Here is a 16,664-nt window from a genome sequence, read left to right as displayed (position 1 = left end):
TTTGAATTATTTTTAAATTCATAGAAAATATTGAACTTCTAATAAAATAAATAAAACATTTTAATAATTGATATTAATAATCAACTTCAAAATTAAATTTCTTTGTCTGCATTTTCTGTTCAATTTTAAAAGAGAAGTCGCTTTCAGTAGTGTTCCAAAGTGAGTGATCACACCTTCTATGATATGAAAAGAGATCCGATTGCCATTAGCTGTTCTTAAGTGCTGAACATAACTGAGAGAAATTTTAACAAGACACTCTCTGTCACTGGCAGGAAATCGATCTCCGTCCTTTGCGGGGGCAGTCCCGAGCTCGTGTTTTAATGGACGCAAATGCAAACCGTGGTTCTCACATGACTTTCTGAAGAGCCCCTGCATCAGGCCCAGGTACCTTGAGTGGACTAAGTCTCACTTTACGGCAGTGGCATCAGATGGTGGCTACAGAAGGTTGCCAACGTCCCTTTGTGCTCTTACAGGCTCTGCAGACCTGGGGACGAAAGGACCAAGGAACTGTGCCCTCAGGAATCCCAAGTGACTGGAGGGACACAGCGTCAGGGCCCCAGGCAGTGTCGCCCACTATTCAGGAGGTGGGTGGAGGCTCCGCAGCTTCAGTTCGTCCAGTCCCTTCCAGTATTTAAAATTGTTGTCAAGATGCTGCATTAACTCAGGCAGGTCTACAAAGGTGTCCCAAGCAACAAACATGTCTGTGATGAAATAGTCAATGAAAGAGACTTGGGATTTGGGGATGCTGCAGGTATTTCTGTCAAAAACTGGCATCACCACAGGCAAGTCCTGTCGCTTCTCTTCATCAGTCTGAGAAAAACATTCTTCTGAGATACGTGCGGCCCACTCGATGCCCTTTTCCAGCATGTTCCCAAATGCTGGGATGGTGCCTGCCCCTCCTACTGCAGCAGCCTTGCTGTGGTAGGTAGATGGCACGTTGTCTGGCCCAAAGTAGGAAGAGAAGCGGTGCTGGGTGCCCCACTTAGTCCTGCCCGAAAGTTAAGTGGTCTGGATGCCTCTGAATGAGTGAGGCCTGGGGCTGACACACCAACTCCAAGGCTCCCACCGGCCGTAGGGGTTGCAGGTCACATGAACAGTGGGCCCGGTGTGGTGTAGGCAAAGAGCGAGCTACCGTCCCTGTACTGGGCATCCTGGTTCCAACTCCAAAGCCAGTAGCAATGGACACAGCCCTGGGGAGAATGCCTGGGTTGTCGTCAAAGGCCCGCTGCATGTTGCTGGTGGTGGCGAATAGGGAAGAGGGCAAAGCTGACTGCAGGAGGCTGACTCGCGGTGGCTAGGCTGCAGGAGCGGCTAGGACTTCATCTTGTGCTGAGGCTGCTGGGTTTTCCAATACAAAATACTGGTTAGGCCTCTGCCCATCATTGTGCCCCAGTTTGGCCTGAGACGGGAGGCCTGGGTGCGAGGAAGCTTGAAGTGTTGGGCTATCTGTTGGTCGCATTGCAGGTAAATGTGTCGAGGCATAGACTGAGGCTACCAATGGGTGGTGTGTTCCCAGACTAGGAACAGCCCAGTGAAATGGCTATTAGTTCTGCCAGGAGACAGGGGCAGATTGGAAAATGACAGCTTGGGAAGGAGGTGTGGTGTCCATAGGTTCACTGGCAGAGCTTCTGCCTCCTGAAGCCGTAAGTGGGGGGCTGGGAAAACAGGAGCCGAATGGAAAATGACAGCCTGGGAAGGAGGTGTGTTGTCCATAGGTTCAGTGTCAGAGGTTCTGCCTGTTCAAGCCGAAATGGGGGGCTGGGGAAAAGAGGAGCACAGTGGAAAATGACAACCTGGGAAGGAGGTGTGTGATCCATAGGTTTAGTGTCAGAGCTTCTGCCTGCTGAAGCTGTAAATAGAGGGCTGGGGAAAACAGGATCCGAATAGAAAATGACAGCCTGGGAAGGGGGTGCATTGTCCATAGGCTCAGTGTCAGAGTTTCTGCCTCCTGAAGCTAAAATGGGGGGCTGGGGAAAACAGGACCCCAATGGAAAATGACAGCCTTAGAAGGAGGTGTGTTGTCCATAGGTTCAGTGTACGAGCTCCTGCCTGCTGAAGCAGGAAATGGGGGGCTGAGGAAAACAAGAGCCAAATGGAAATTGAAAGCCTGTGAAACAGGTGTATTGTCCATAGGTTCAGTGTCAGAGCTTCTGCCTGCTGAAGCAGTAAACGGGGGGGGGGGGGCTAGAGAAAACAGGAACCTAATGCAAAATCACAGCTTGGGAAGGAGCTGAGTTGTCCATAGGCTCTTTGTCAGAGCTTCTGCCTGCTGAAGCCATAAATAGGGGTCTGGGAAAACAGGAACCTAATGGAAAATGACAACTTGGAAATGAGGTGTGCTGTCCATAGGTTCACTGTCACAGCTTCTGCCTGCTGAAGCCGTAAATGGGGGGCTGGGGAAAACAAACGTCAAATGGAAAATGACAGCCTAGGAAGGAGGTGTGGTGTCCATAGGTTCAGTGTCAGAGCTTCTGCTTGTTGAAGCCGTAAATGGGGGGCTGGGGAATACAGAAGCCAAATGGAAAATGACAGCCTGAGAAGGAGGTCTGTTTTTCATAGGTTCAGTGTCAGAGCTTCTGCATACTGAATCCGTAAGTGAGGGGCTGATGAAAATAGGAGCCGAGTGGAAAATGACAGACTGGAAGGAGGTGTGGTGTCCATAGATTCAGTGTCACAGCTACTGCCCTCTGAGCTATGATTGGGGGGCTGGCGAAAACAGGAGCTGAATGAAAATGACATCCTGGGAAGGAGGTGTGGTGTCCATAGGTTCCGTGTCAAAGTTTCTGTATGCTGAAGCCATAAATGGGGGGCTGTGGAAAACAGGAGCCCAATGTAAGAAGACAGCCTGGGAAGGAGGTGTGTTGTCCATAGGTTCAGTATCAGACCTTATGCCTGCTGAAGCCGTAAATGGGGGGCTGGGGTAAACAGTAACCGAATGGAAAATAACAGCTTGGGAATGAGGTGTGTTGTCCATAGGTTCAGTGTGGGAGATTCTGCCTGCTGAATCCGTAAGTTGGCGTTGGGGAAAACAGAAACCGAGTGGTAAATGATAGCCTGGGAAGGAGGTGTGTTATCCACAGTTTCAGTGTCAGAGCTTCTGCCTGCCGAAGCCGTAAATGGGCGGCTGGGGAAAACTGGACCGTAATGGAAAATGACAGCTTGGGAATGAGGTGTGTTGTCCATAGGTTCAGTGTCAGAGCTTCTGCCTGCTGAAGCCCTGAATAGGTGGCTGGGGAAAAGAGGAGCTAGATGGAAAATGACAGCCTGGGAAGGAGGTGTGTCTTCCGTAGGTTCAGCATCAGAGCTTCTGCCTACTGAATCCTTAAAGGTGGGTCTGGTGAAAACAGGAGACGATTGGAAAATGACAGCCTGGCTAGGAGGTGTGTTTTCCATAGGTTCAGTGTCAGAACTTCTGCCTGCTGAAGCGGTAAATGGGGGGCTGGGGAAAACAGGAGCCGACTGGGAAATGACAGCCTGGAAGGAGGTGTGGTGTCCATAGGTTCAGTGTCACAGCTACTGCCCTCTGAGCCATAAATGGGGGACTGGGGAAAACAGGAGCTGAATGAAAATGACATCCTGGGAAGGAGGTGTGGTGTCCATAGGTTCAGTGTCAAAGCTTCTGTTGGCTGAAGGCATAAATGCGGGACTAAGAAAACAGGAGTCGAATGACAAATGACAACCTGGGAAGGAGGTATGTTGTCCATAGGGTTAGTGTCAGAGCTTCTGCCTCCTGAAGCCTTAAATGTGGGGCTGGTGAGAACAGGAGCTGAGTGGAACATGACAGCCTGGGAAGGAGGTGTGTTGTTCATAGGTTCAGTGTCAGAGGTTCTGCCCGCTAAAGCCATAAATGGGGGCCTGGGGAAATCAGGAGCCTAAGGGAAAATGACAGCCATGAGGGAGGGCTGATAGTCATAGATTCAGTGTCGGAGTCTCTGCCTGCTGAAGCCATAAATGTGGGGAGTGGGAAAACAGGAGCCGAAAGGAAAATGACATCCTGGGAGGGAGGTGTGTTGTCCATAGGTTCAGTGTCAGAGCATTACCTGCTAAAGCCGGAAATGTTGGTCTGGGGAAAACAGGAGCCGAATGAAAAATGACAGCGTGGAAGCAGGTGTGTTGTCCGTAGGTTCAGTGTCAGACAGAGCTTCAGCCTGCTGAAGCTGTAAATGGGGGGGCTTAGGAAAACAGGAGCCGAAGGTTAAATGACAGCCTGGGAAGGAGGTGTGTTGTCCGTAGTTTCAGTGTCAGAGCTTCTGCCTGTTGAAGACATAAATGGGGCGCTGGGAAAAACAGGAGCCGACTGGAAGATGACAGCCTGTGGAGGAGTTGTGTTCATAGGTTCAGTTTCAGAGCTCATGCCTGCTGACACCATAAATGGGAGACTGGGGAAAACAGGAGCCAAATGGACAATGACAGCCTTTGAAGGAGGTGTGTTGTCCATAGATTCACTGTCAGAGCTTCTGCCTCCTGAAGCCGTAAATGCGGGACTGGTGAAAACAAGAGCCTAGTGGAACATGACACTCTAGGAAGGAGGTGTGTTGTGCATAGGTTCCGTGTCGAGGATCTGACTGCTGAAGCCATAAATGGGGGGCTGGGGAAAACAGGAGCCAAATGGAAATTGAAAGCCTGGGAAAGAGGTGTGTTGTCCATAGGTTCAGTGTCAGAGCTTCTGCCTGCTGAAGCCGTAAATGGGGGCTAGAGAAAACAGGAACCTAATAGCAAATGACTGCTAGGGAAGGAGGTGTGTTGTCCATAGGTTCCGTTTCAGAGCTTCTGCCTGCTGGAGCCGTAAATGGGAGTCTGGGGAAAACAAGAGATGAATAGAAAATTACATCCTGTGAAGGAGGTGTGGTGTCCATAGGTTCAGTGTCAGAGCTTCTGCCTGCTGAAGCCGTAAATGGGGGGCTGGGAAAGCAGGTGCTGAATGCAAAATGACAGCCTAGGATGTAGGTGTGTTGTCCGTAGGTTCAGTGTCAGAACTTCTGTCTGCTGAAGCCGGAAATGGGGGGCTGGAGGAAACAGGAGACAAATGGAAGAAGACAACCTGAGAATGAGGTGTATTGTCCATGGGTTCAGTGTCAGAGCTTTTGCCTGCTGAAGCCGTAAATTGGGGGGCTGGGGAAAGCAGGGCCTTAATGGAAAATGACAGCATGGGAAGGAGGTTTGGTGTCTATAGGTTCAGTGTCACAGCTTCTGCCTGCTGAAGTCGTAAATGGGGGGCAGGGGTGATCAGGAGCCAAAGGGAAATTGAAAGCCTGGGAAAGAGGTGTGTTGTCATAGGTTCAGTGTGAGAGCTTCTGCGTACTGAATCCTTAAATGTGGGTCTGGTGAAAACAGGAGACGAGTGGAAAATGATAGCCTGGCTAGGAGGTATGTTGTCCATAGGTTCAGTTTCAGAACTTCTGCCTGCTGAAGCGGTAAATGGGGGGCTGGGGAAAACAGGAGCCAAATGGAAAATGACAGGCTGGGAGGAGGTGTGTTGTCCGTAGGTTCAGTGTCAGAGCTTCTGCCTACTGAATCCTTAAAGGTGGGTCTGGTGAAAACAGGAGACGATTGGAAAATGATAGCCTGGCTAGGAGGTGAGATGTGTTGTCCATAGGTTCAGTTTCAGAACTTCTGCCTGCTGAAGCGGTAAATGGGGGGCTGGGGAAAACAGGAGCTGAATGGAAAATGACAGCCTGGAAGGAGGTGTGGTGTCCATAGGTTCAGTGTCACAGCTCCTGCCCTCGGAGCCATAAATGGGGGACTGGGGACAACAGGAGCTGAATGAAAATGACATCCTGGGAAGGAGGTGTGTTGTCCCTAGGTTCAGTGTCAAAGCTTCTGTTGGCTGAAGGCATAAATGGGGGACTGAGAAAACAGGAGTCGAATGAAAAATGACAACCTGGGAAGGAGGTATGTTGTCTATAGGTTCTTCGTGAGAGCTTTTCCTGCTGAAGCCATAAATGGGGGGCTAGGAAAACAGGAGCTGAATGGAAAATGACAGCCTGGGAAGGAGTTTTGTTGTCTATAGGTTCAGTGTCAGAGCTTCTGCCTGCTGAATCTGTAAAGGTGGGGCTGGTGAAAACAGGAGCCGAGTGGAAAAATGAATGCCTGGAAGGAGGTGTGGTGTCCATAGGTTCAGTGTCAGAGTTTCTGCCTGCTGAAGCCGTAAATGGGGGACTGGCAGAAACAGGAGACCAATGTAAGAAGACAGCCTGAGAAGGAGGTGTGTTGTCCATAGGTTCAGTGTCAGAGCTTCTGCCTGCTGAAGCCGTAAATGGGGGGCAGGGGTGATCAGGAGTCATGGAAAATGACAGCCTGGGATGGCAGTGCGTTGTCCATAGCTTCAGTGTCAGCGCTTCTGCCTGCTGAAGCTGTAAATAGAGGGCTGTGGAAAATAGGAGCCAAATAGAAAATGACAGCGTTGGAAAGGGCTGTGGTGTCCATAACTGCAGTGTCAGACTTTCTGCCTCCTGAAGCTGGAAATGGGGGGCTGGGGAAAACAGGAGCCCAATGGAAATTGACAGCCTCTGAAGGAGGTGTGTTTTTCATAGGTTTAATATCAGAACTTCTGCCTGCTGATGCCTAAATGGGGGCCACGGGAAAACAGGGGCCGAACAGAAAATGACAGCCTGTGAAGGAGGTGTGGTGTTCATAGGTTCAGTGTCAGAGCTTCTGCCCTTTGCAGCTGTAAAGGGGGCATTGGAAAAACAGGACCGGAATGGAACATGACAGCCTGGGAAGGAGGTGTGTTATCCATAGGTTCAGTGTCAGAGCTTCTGCCTGCTTTAAGCCTTAAATTGGGGGCTGGGAAAATTAGAGCTGAATGGAAAATGACAGCCTGGGAAGAGGTGTGTTGTCCATAGGTTCAGTGTCTGAGCATCTGCCTGCTGAAGCTGGAAATGGGGGGTTGTGGAAAACGGGAGCCGAATGGAAAATGACAGCCTGGGAAGGATGTGTTGTGTCTATAGTTTCAGCGTCAGAACTTCTGCCTGATGAAACCCGTAAATGGGGGGCTGGGGAGAACAGGAGCCAAATGGAAAATGACAGCCTGGGAAGGCGGTGTGTTGTCCATAGGATCAGTGTGCGAGCTACTGCCTGCTGAAGCCCTAAATGGGGCGCTGGGGAAAACAGGAGCTGGGTGGAAAATGACACCCTGGGAAGAAGGTGTGTTGTCCATAGGTTCAGTGTGGGAGCTTCTGCCTGCTGAAGCCGTAAATCGGCGTTGGGGAAAACAGCGCATGGTAAATGATAGCCTGGGAAGGAGGTTTGTTGTCCACAGTTTCAGTATCAGAGCTTATGCCTGCTGAAGCCGTAAATGGGCGGCTAGGGAAAACAGGAAGCTAATGGAAATTGACAGCTTGGGAATGAGGTGTGTTGTCCATAGGTTCAGTGTCAGCGCTTCTGCTGGCTGAAGCCCTAAATGGGTGGCTGGGGAAAAGAGGGGCCCGATGGAAAATGACAGCCTGGGAAGGAGGTGTGTTGTCCATAGGTTCAGTGTCACAGCTACTGCCCTCTGAGCCATAAATGGGGGACTGGGGACAACAGGAGCTGAATGAAAATGACATCCTGGGAAGGAGGTGTGGTGTCCCTAGGTTCATTGTCATAGCTTCTGTTGGCTGAAGGCATAAATGCGGGACTGAGAAAACAGGAGTCGAATGACAAATGACAACCTGGGAAGGAGGTATGTTGCCCATAGGTTTTTTGTGAGAGCTTTTCCTGCTGAAGCTGTAAATGGGGGAATGGGAAAACAGGAGCCGAATGGAAAATGACAGCCTGGGAAGGAGATTTGTTGTCCATAGTTTCAGTGTCTGAGCTTCTGCTTGCTGAACCCAGAAATGGGGGGCTTGTGGAAACAGGAGCCAAGTGGAAAATGAGAGCCTGGAAGGAAGTGTGTTGTCCATAGGTTCACTGCCTGAGCTTCTGCCTGCTGAAGCCACAAATGGGGGGTTGGGGAAAACAGGAGCCAAATGGAAATTGAAAGCCTGGGTAAGAGGTGTGTTTTCCGTAGGTTCAGTGTCAGAGCTTCTGCCTGCTGAAGGCATAAATGGGGGCTTGAGAAAACAGGAACCTAATGGCAAATGCCTGCTTGGGAAGGAGGTGTGTTGTCCATTGGTTCCTTTCAGAGCTTCTGCCTGCTGAAGCCGTAAATGGGGGTCTGTGGAAAACAAGAGACAAATGGAAAATGAGATCCTGTGAAGGAGGTTTGGTGTCCACAGGTTCATTGTCAGAGCTTCTGCCTGCTGAACCCGGAAAAGGGGGGCTGGCGGAAACAGGAGACCAATGTAAGAAGACAGCCTGAGAAAGAGGTGTGTCGTCCATAGGTTCAGTGTCAGAGCTTTTGCCTGCTGAAGCCGTAAATGGGGGGCAGGGGTGATCAGGAGCCAAATGGAAAAGGCCCGCCTTGGAAGGAAGTGTGTTGTCTATAGCTTCAGTGTCAAAGCTTCGGCCTGCTGAAGCTATAAATAGAGGGCTGGGGAAAATAGGAGCCGAATAGAAAATGACAGCCTGGGAAGGCGGTGTGGTGTCCATAAGTTCAGTGTCAGAGTTTCTGCCTCCTGAAGCCCTAAATGGGCAACTGGGGAAAACAGGATCCTAATGGAAAATGACAGCTTGGGAATGAGGTGTGTTATCAATAGGTTCAGTGTCAAAGCTTCTGCCTGCTTAAGCCTTAAATGGGGGACTGTGAAAACGAGCCGAATGGAAAATGAGAGCCTGGAAGCAGGTGTGTTGTCCATAGGTTCATGGTCAGAACTTCTGCCTGCTGAAGCCGTAAATGGGGGGCTGGGAAAACAGTAGCCAAATGGAAAATGACAGCCTGGAAGCAGGTGTGTTCTCCATAGGTTCAGTATCTGAGCTTCTTCCTGCTGAAGCTGTAAATGGGGGGCTGTGGAAAACGGGAGCCGAATGGAAAATGACAGCCTGCAAGAGGGGTGTTCTCCATAGGTTCAGTATCTGAGCTTCGGCGTGCTGAAGCTATAAATGGGGGGCTGCGGAAAACGGGAGCCGAATGGAAAATGACAGTCTGGGAAGCAGGTTTGTTGTCCATAGTTTCAGTGTCAGAGCTTCTGCCTGCTGAAGCTGTAAATAGAGGGCTGGGGAAAATAGGAGCCAAATAGAAAATGACAGCCTGGGAAGGGGGTGTGGTTTCCATAAGTTCAGTGTCAGACTTTCTGGCTCCTGAAGCTGGAAATGGGGGGCTGGGGAAAACAGGAGCCCAATGGATAATGACAGCCTCCGAAGGAGGTGTGTTTTCCATAGGTTTAATGTCAGAGCTTCTGCCTGCTGAAGGCTAAATGGGGGCCAGGGGAAAACAGGGGCCGAAGAGAAAATGACAGCCTGCGAAGGAGGTGTGGTGTTCATAGGTTCAGTGTCAGAGCTTCTGCCTTTTGCAGCTATAAATGGGACAATGGGAAAACAGGTCCCGAATGGAAAATGACAGCCTGGGAAGGATGTGTGGTGTCTATAGTTTCAGCGTCAGAACTTCTGCCCGATGAAACCCATAAATGGGGGGCTGGGGAGAACAGGAGCCAAATGGAAAATGACAGCCTGGGAAGGCGGTGTGTTGTCCATAGAATCAGTGTGAGAGCTTCTGCCTGCTGAAGCCCTAAATGGGGTGCTGGGATAAACAGGAACTGGGTGGAAAATGACACCCTGGGAAGATGGTGTGTTGTACATAGGTTCAGTGTCAGAGCTTCTTCCTGCTGAAGCCCTAAGAGGGGGACTGTGGAAAACAGGAGCCCAATATAAAAAGACAGCTTGGGAAGGAGGTGTGTTGTCCATAGGTTCAGTATCAGAGCTTATGCCTGCTGAAGCCGTAAATGGGGTGCTAGGGAAAACTATGACCTAATGGAAAATTACAGCTTGGGAATGAGGTGTGTGGTCCATAGCTTCAGTGTGAGAGCTTGTGCCTGCTGAAGCCATAAATCGGTTTTGGGGAAAACAAAACCGAGTGGTAAATGATAGCCTGTGAAGGAGGTGCATTATCCACAGTTTCAGTGTCAGAGCTTCTGCCTGCCAAAGCCGTAAATGGGCGGCTGGGGAAAACTGGACCCTAATGGAAAATGACAGCTTGGGAATGAGGTGTGTTGTCCATAGGATCAGTGTCAGTGCTTCTGCATTCTGAAGCCCTAAATGGGTGGCTGGGGAAAAGAGGAGCTGGATGGAAAATGACAGCCTGGGAAGGGGGTGTGGTGTCCATAAGTTCAGTGTCAGAGTTTCTGCCTCCTGAAGCCATAAATGGGCAACTGGGGAAAACAGGATCCTAATGGAAAATGACGGCTTGGGGATGAGGTGTGTTGTCCATAAGTTCAGTGTCAGAGCTTCTGCCTGCTGAAGCCCTAAATGGGTGGCTGGGGAAAAGAGGAGTTAGATGGAAAATGACAGCCTGGGAAGGAGGTGTGTTTTCCGTAGGTTCAGTGTCACAGCTTCTGCCTGCTGAAGCCGGAAATGGGAGCCTGGTGGAAATAGGAGACCAATGTAAGAAGACAGCCTGAGAAGGAAGTGTGTTGTCCATAGGTTCAGTGTCAGAGCTTCGGCCTGCTGAAGCCGTAAATGGGGGGGCAGGGATGATCAGGAGCCAAATGGAAAATGACCACCTGGGAAGGATGTGTGTTGTCCATCGTTTCAGTGTCAGAGCTTCTGCCTGCTGAAGCTGTAAATAGAGGACTGGGGAAAATAGGAGCCAAATAGAAAATGACAGCGTGGGAAGGGGGTGTGGTGTCCATAAGTTCAGTGTCAGAGTTTCTGCCTCCTGGACCTGGAAATGGGGGGCTGGGGAAAACAGGAGCCCAATGGAAAATGACAGCCTCCGAAGGAGGTGTGTTTTCCATAGGTTTAATGTCAGAACGTCTGCCTGCTGAAGCCTAAATGGGGGCTAGGGTAAAACAGGGGCCTAAGAGAAAATGACAGCCTGTGAAGGAGGTGTGGTGTTCATATGTTCAGTGTCAGAGCTTCTGCCTTTTGCAGCTGTAAATGGGGCATTGGGAAAACAAGAGCCGAATGGAAAATGACAGCCTGGGAAGGAGGTGTGGTATCTATAGGTTCAGTATGAAAGCTTCTGCCTGCTTAAGCCTTAAATGGGGGACTGGGAAAACGAGCCGAATGGAAAATGACAGCCTGGAAGCAGGTGTGTGGTCCATAGGTTCATGGTCAGAGCTTCTGCCTGCTGAAGCCGTAAATGGGGAGTTGGGAAAACAGTAGCCGAATGGAAAGTGACAGCCTGGGAAGAGGTGTGTTCTCCATAGGTTCAGTATCTGAGCTTCTTCCTGCTGAAGCTGTAAATGGCGGGCTGTGGAAAACGGGAGCCGAATGGAAAATGACAGCCAGGGAAGGATGTGTGGTGTCTCTAGGTTCAGCGTCAGAACTTCTGCCTGCTGAAGCCGTAAATAGAGGGCTGGGGGAAGCAGGAGCCGCATCGAAAATGACAGCCTGGGAAGGCGGTGTGGTGTGCCTAAGTTCAGTGTCAGAGTTTCTGCCTCCTGAAGTTGGAAATGGGGGGCTGGGGAAAACAGGAGCCCAATGAAAATGACAGCCTGGGAAGGCAGTGTGTTGTCCATAGGTTCAGTGTCAGAACTTCTTCCTGCCGTAGCCCTAAATGGGGGGCTGTGGAAAACAGGAACCCAATGTAAGAAGACAGCCTGGGAAGGAGGTGTGTTGTCCATAGGTTCAGTATCAGACCTTATGCCTGCTGAATCCGTAAATGGGGGGCTGGGGTAAACAGTAACCTAATGGAAAATAAGAGCTTGGGAATGAGGTGTGTTGTCCTTAGGTTCAGTGTGGGAGCTTCTGCCTGCTGAAGCTGTAAATCGGCGTTGGGGAAAACAGAAACCGAGTGGTAAATGATAGCCTGGGAAGGAGGTGTGTTAACCACAGTTTCAGTGTCAGAGCTTCTGACTGCTGAATCCTTAAATGGGCGGCTGGGGAAAACTGGACCCTAATGGAAACTGACAGCTTGGGAATGAGGTGTGTTCCCCATAGGTTCAGTGTCAGAGTTTCTGCCTGCTGAAGCCCTAAATGGGTGACTGGGGAAAAAAGGAGCTAGATGGAAAATGACAGCCTGGGAAGGAGGTGTGTTTTCCGTAAGTTCAGTGTCAGAGCTTCTGCCTACTGAATCCTTAAAGGTGGGTCTGGTGAAAACAGGAGACGATTGGAAAATGATAGCCTAGCTAGGAGGTGTGTTTTCCATAGGTTCAGTGTCAGAACTTCTGCCTGCTGAAGTGGTAAATGGAGGGCTGGGGAAAACAGGAGCGAACTGGAAAATGACAGCCTGGAAGGAGATGTGGTGTCCATAGGTTCAGTGTCACAGCTTCTGTTGGCTGAAGGCATAAATGCGGGACTGAGAAAACAGGAGTCGAATGAAAAGTGACAACCTGGGAAGGAGGTATGTTGTCCATAGGTTCTTTGTGAGAGCTTTTCCTGCTGAAGACATAAATGGGGGTCTGTGGAAAACAAGAGACGAATGGAAAATGAGATCCTGTGAAGGAGGTTTGGTGTCCACAGGTTCATGGTCAGAGCTTCTGCCTGCTGAAGCCGTAAATAGGGGGTTGGGAAAACAGGAGCCCAATGAAAATGACAGCCTGAGAAGGAGGTGTGTTGTCCATAGGTTCAGTATCAGACCTTATGCCTGCTGAAGCCGTAAATGGGGGTTGGGGAAAACTGGACCCTAATGGAAAATGACAGCTTGGGAATGAGGTGTGTTGTCCTTAGGTTCAGTGTGGGAGCTTCTGCCTGCTGAAGCCGTAAATCTGCGCTGGGGAAAACAGAAACCGAGTGGTAAATGATAGCCTGGGAAGGAGGTGTGTTATCCACAGTTTCAGTGTCAGAGCTTCTGCCTGCCGAAGCCTTAAATGGGCGGCTGGGGAAAACTGGACCCTAATGGAAAATGACAGCTTGGGAATGAGGTGTGTTTTCCATAGGTTCAGTGTCAGAACTTCTGCCTGCTGAAGTGGTAAATGGGGGGCTGGGGAAAACAGGAGCCAACTGGAAAATGACAGCCTGGAAGAAGGTGTGGTGTCCATAGGTTCAGTGTCACAGCTACTGCCCTCGGAGCCATAAACGGGGGACTGGGGACAACAGGAGCTGAATGAAAATGACATCCTGGGAAGGAGGTGTGGTGTCCCTAGGTTCATTGTCATAGCTTCTGTTGGCTGAAGGCATAAATGCGGGACTGAGAAAACAGGAGTCGAATGACAAATGACAACCTGGGAAGGAGGTATGTTGTCCATAGGTTCTTTGTCAGAACTTTTCCTGCTGAAGCCGTAAATGGGGGGCTGGGAAAACAGGAGCCGAATGGAAAATGACAGCCTGGGAAGGAGGTTTGTTGTCCATAGTTTCAGTGTCAGAGCTTCTGCCTGCTGAATCCGTAAAGGCAGGGCTGGTGAAAACAGGAGCCGAGTGGAAAATGATAGCCTGTGAAGGAGGTGTGTTGTCCATAGATTCAGTGTCAGAGCTTCTGCCTGCTGAAGCTGTAAATAAAGGGCTGGGGATAATAGGAGCCAAATAGAAAATGACATCCTGAGAAGGGGGTGTGGTGTCCATAATTTCAGTGTCAGAGCTTCTGCCTCCTGAAGCTGGAAATGGGTGGCTGGGGAAAACAGGACCCCAATGGAAAATGACAGCCTCCTAAGGAGGTGTGTTTTCCATAGGTTTAATGTCAGAACTTCTGCCTGCTGAAGCCTAAATGGGGGCCAGGGGAAAACAGGGGCCAAAGAGAAAATGACAGCCTGTGAAGGAGGTGTGGTGTTCACAGTTTCAGTGTCAGAGCTTCTGCCTTTTGCAGCTGTAAATGGGGCATTGGGAAAACAAGAGCCGAATGGAAAATGACAGCCTGGGAAGGAGGTGTGTTATCTATAGGTTCAGTGTCAAAGCTTCTGCCTGCTTAAGCCTTAAATGGGGGACTGGGAAAACCAGAGCCAAATGGAAAATGACAGCCTGAGAAGGATGTGTAGTGTCTCTAGGTTCAGCGTCAGAACTTCTGCCTGCTGAAGCCGTAAATAGAGGGCTGGGGGAAGCAGGAGCCGAGTCGAAAATGACAGCCTGGCAAGGCGGTGTGGTGTGCCTAAGTTCAGTGTCAGAGTTTCTGCCTCCTGAAGTTGGAAATGGGGGGCTGGGGAAAACAGGAGCCCAATGAAAATGACAGCCTGGGAAGGCAGTGTGTTGTCCATAGGTTCAGTGTCAGAGCTTCTGCCTGCTGTAGCCCTAAATTGGGGGCTGTGGAAAACACGGGCCCAATGTAAGAAGACAGCCTGGGAAGGAGGTGTGTTTTCCATAGGTTCACTGTCAGAACTTCTGCCTGCTGAAGCGGTAAATGGGGGGCTGGGGAAAACAGGAGCCGACTGGAAAATGACAGCCTGGAAGGAGGTGTGGTGTCCATAGGTTCAGTGTCACAGCTACTGCCCTCTGAGCCATAAATGGGGGACTGGGGAAAACAGGAGCTGAATGAAAATGACATCCTGGGCAGGAGGTGTGGTGTCCCTAGGTTCAGTGTCAAAGCTTCTGTTGGCTGAAGGCATAAATGTGGGACTGAGAAAACAGGAGTCGAATGAAAAGTGACAACCTGGGAAGGAGGTATGTTGTCCATAGGTTCTTTGTCAGAGCTTTTTCTGCTGAAGCCGTAAATGGGGTGGCTGGGAAAACAGGAACACCAGGGGGAGAGGCCCTCTGCTGCCCATGAGTGGTCCCAAATATGGGCTGTGGTTTGGTTTGGGGGCCAAAAGTATGGTTAAAATTGGGGTGGCCTAGGGCACCATCGGCAGATGTGCGGTGATGGACACTCTTACCCCTGCAGGGTGCCTCTGCTCCACCCTGAAACCTGGGAGAGACCTAAAAATTACAGCTTGTGAAGAGGCTGTCGTGTCCATGTATAAATCAGAGTGTGCAGTAGACTGGAAGGTGAAACTTCCCGATGCCGTGGCCATGCTGGTGGAAGGGATTCCCATAGAACTTATTGGCCGCCCGGTTAAAATAGGGGGATTGATGGTAGGGACTGGAAGAGGGGTAAGTAAGTATAAAGGGGGGCTAGAATCTACACAAACAGGTGTTGGGGGTTCCTTTTCATGGAATGGTGGCTGGAAGGAGAAAGCCTGGATGCTAGGAGGTGTGGGGAGTTCAGAAATAAGAGGTGTGTGGCTGTGACTGAATGAAAAGGTCCTTCATTCTTCTTTAGTGGAATTCCCAAAATGGGATCAGAAGCTGAAGGAGGAAGAGAATCAGCAGGACTGGCAGCTTAGGGACTGTGTATCTTGTTTCCTGATCAATATTAGGTGTTGGGGAAGGTGGAGGGGCAGACAGGATGAGGGACGTGGAATATAGGTCGGCCAAGGCGGTGGTAGCAGCAGGGACCTGCAAAGTGTGAGTGGCCGTGGGCAGGGAGTCTGCAGTGTGTGAGGCAGGTGGGGAGAGAGAAGGGGCAGGCTGAGGGGCACTGCATTCTTCCTTGACCGTCCTTAATATGATTCAGGATCTTGTTCCACTGACAGTCAGTGTTCTTCTCCAAGGTGCCTGGGTTTTTGGCAGCAGCTAAGCGCAGAAGCTTAGGAGGGGACAGCTCACCTTGATCCCACGTCAGTGCCTCGATCCCTGATGGGAGTGACCTCAGCCCTGGCAGCGGCAGAAAAAGCGGCAGGGGAATCCCCCTTGCAGGGCCTACTGCTGGTAGATACCAGGGAAGAGGAGCTTTTTGATGGGATGCGTGAAGACTTTTCACGCTGCAGCTCCTTCCCAGCCATCAGTGAGCCTGGTGATTTGGGCTGGTGGTCTTCACCCAGCACTTCTTTTGTTGGCCTCTCCAGCAGCAGGGAGCAGCATGCGGTTGGGGCAGAGAACACCATGGCATGGGATGGGACCTTCACCTCCCTCTCCTTTGGGGAAGGAAGTGGGAGGTGACTGGATGGTACCAGATTCCTAACGTTGACTACCTGCTCAGGGCAGAAGTAGTATTTGGAGTACTCTGATAGCTATCCTAATAGATAACATTTTGTTCATTTCAATAGTTTTAATGAGAGAGCTGGGAACTAGGGACACACAGCATCAAGGTTTTTATAATGCATTTTGTAAGAGTTCTTTTTAAGTGTGTACAAATATAGAAAATATATGCACTCATATACACCTCTGTTGCTTTATTTAGCGCTTTACAAGAGCCCCTCAGTGAAGGGGTAGTAGCAGCTCTCAGTATCCTTCCTTTATGATGAACTTAATTTATGCAAAGTTACATCATAATTTATTTGTAACTGTGAAACTAGACTTAGTTATTGAGTAGACCCTCCCTAGAAACCTATGGCATTAATAAAACCAACAAAAATTTGTTCAATTTCCAATGATACACACACTACAGACTGAATTATGGGCCATCCATTTTAATGAAGGGAAGAAGTGCTGTAACAAATACAGAGCAAACGGAATATGAAGTTTTGTCCTCCATTAATATTAGTGACGGGTAAAGTGGGCTCCAACGCCTTCAAGGTAGCTGTAGACCATCATCTCTGTGTCATGGGCAGAGGGATGTTCAGCCAGGATGTCTTTCTCTGTCACTGAGAAAAATTTCCATAATATATAATGATACTTACTGAAACAGATATGGGGCATTTGGGTAATTAGGAATCCGTTAGCATATTTTTCTCTCTTCTCTTTTTCATATATGTCATCTTTTTCAGCAGATGTGTTTGGCTAATATTGGGAGGTAACAC

The 16,664-nt window shown here is 49.9% G+C and overlaps 1 pseudogene across 1 annotated transcript in view; it reads left to right on the top strand.

Annotated features, from left to right (window-relative positions):
- The first annotated feature begins 14,745 nt into the window (after positions 1–14,745).
- The window catches only part of LOC309801634 (piwi-like protein 3), a 35,832-nt pseudogene continuing 33,913 nt past the window's right edge, over positions 14,746–16,664 (top strand). The window contains exons 1-2 of the transcript in view: positions 14,746–14,980; positions 15,243–15,330. The product of the transcript in view is annotated as a piwi-like protein 3 (transcript). The remainder of the gene's footprint in view (positions 14,981–15,242; positions 15,331–16,664) is intronic.

The sequence above is a fragment of the Mesoplodon mirus genome (genome assembly GCF_964341445.2).
Source record: "Mesoplodon mirus genome assembly, contig: SUPER_3_unloc_15, whole genome shotgun sequence".
Taxonomy (NCBI): domain Eukaryota; kingdom Metazoa; phylum Chordata; class Mammalia; order Artiodactyla; family Ziphiidae; genus Mesoplodon; species Mesoplodon mirus.
This window is presented reverse-complemented; position numbering and strand designations above follow the sequence as displayed.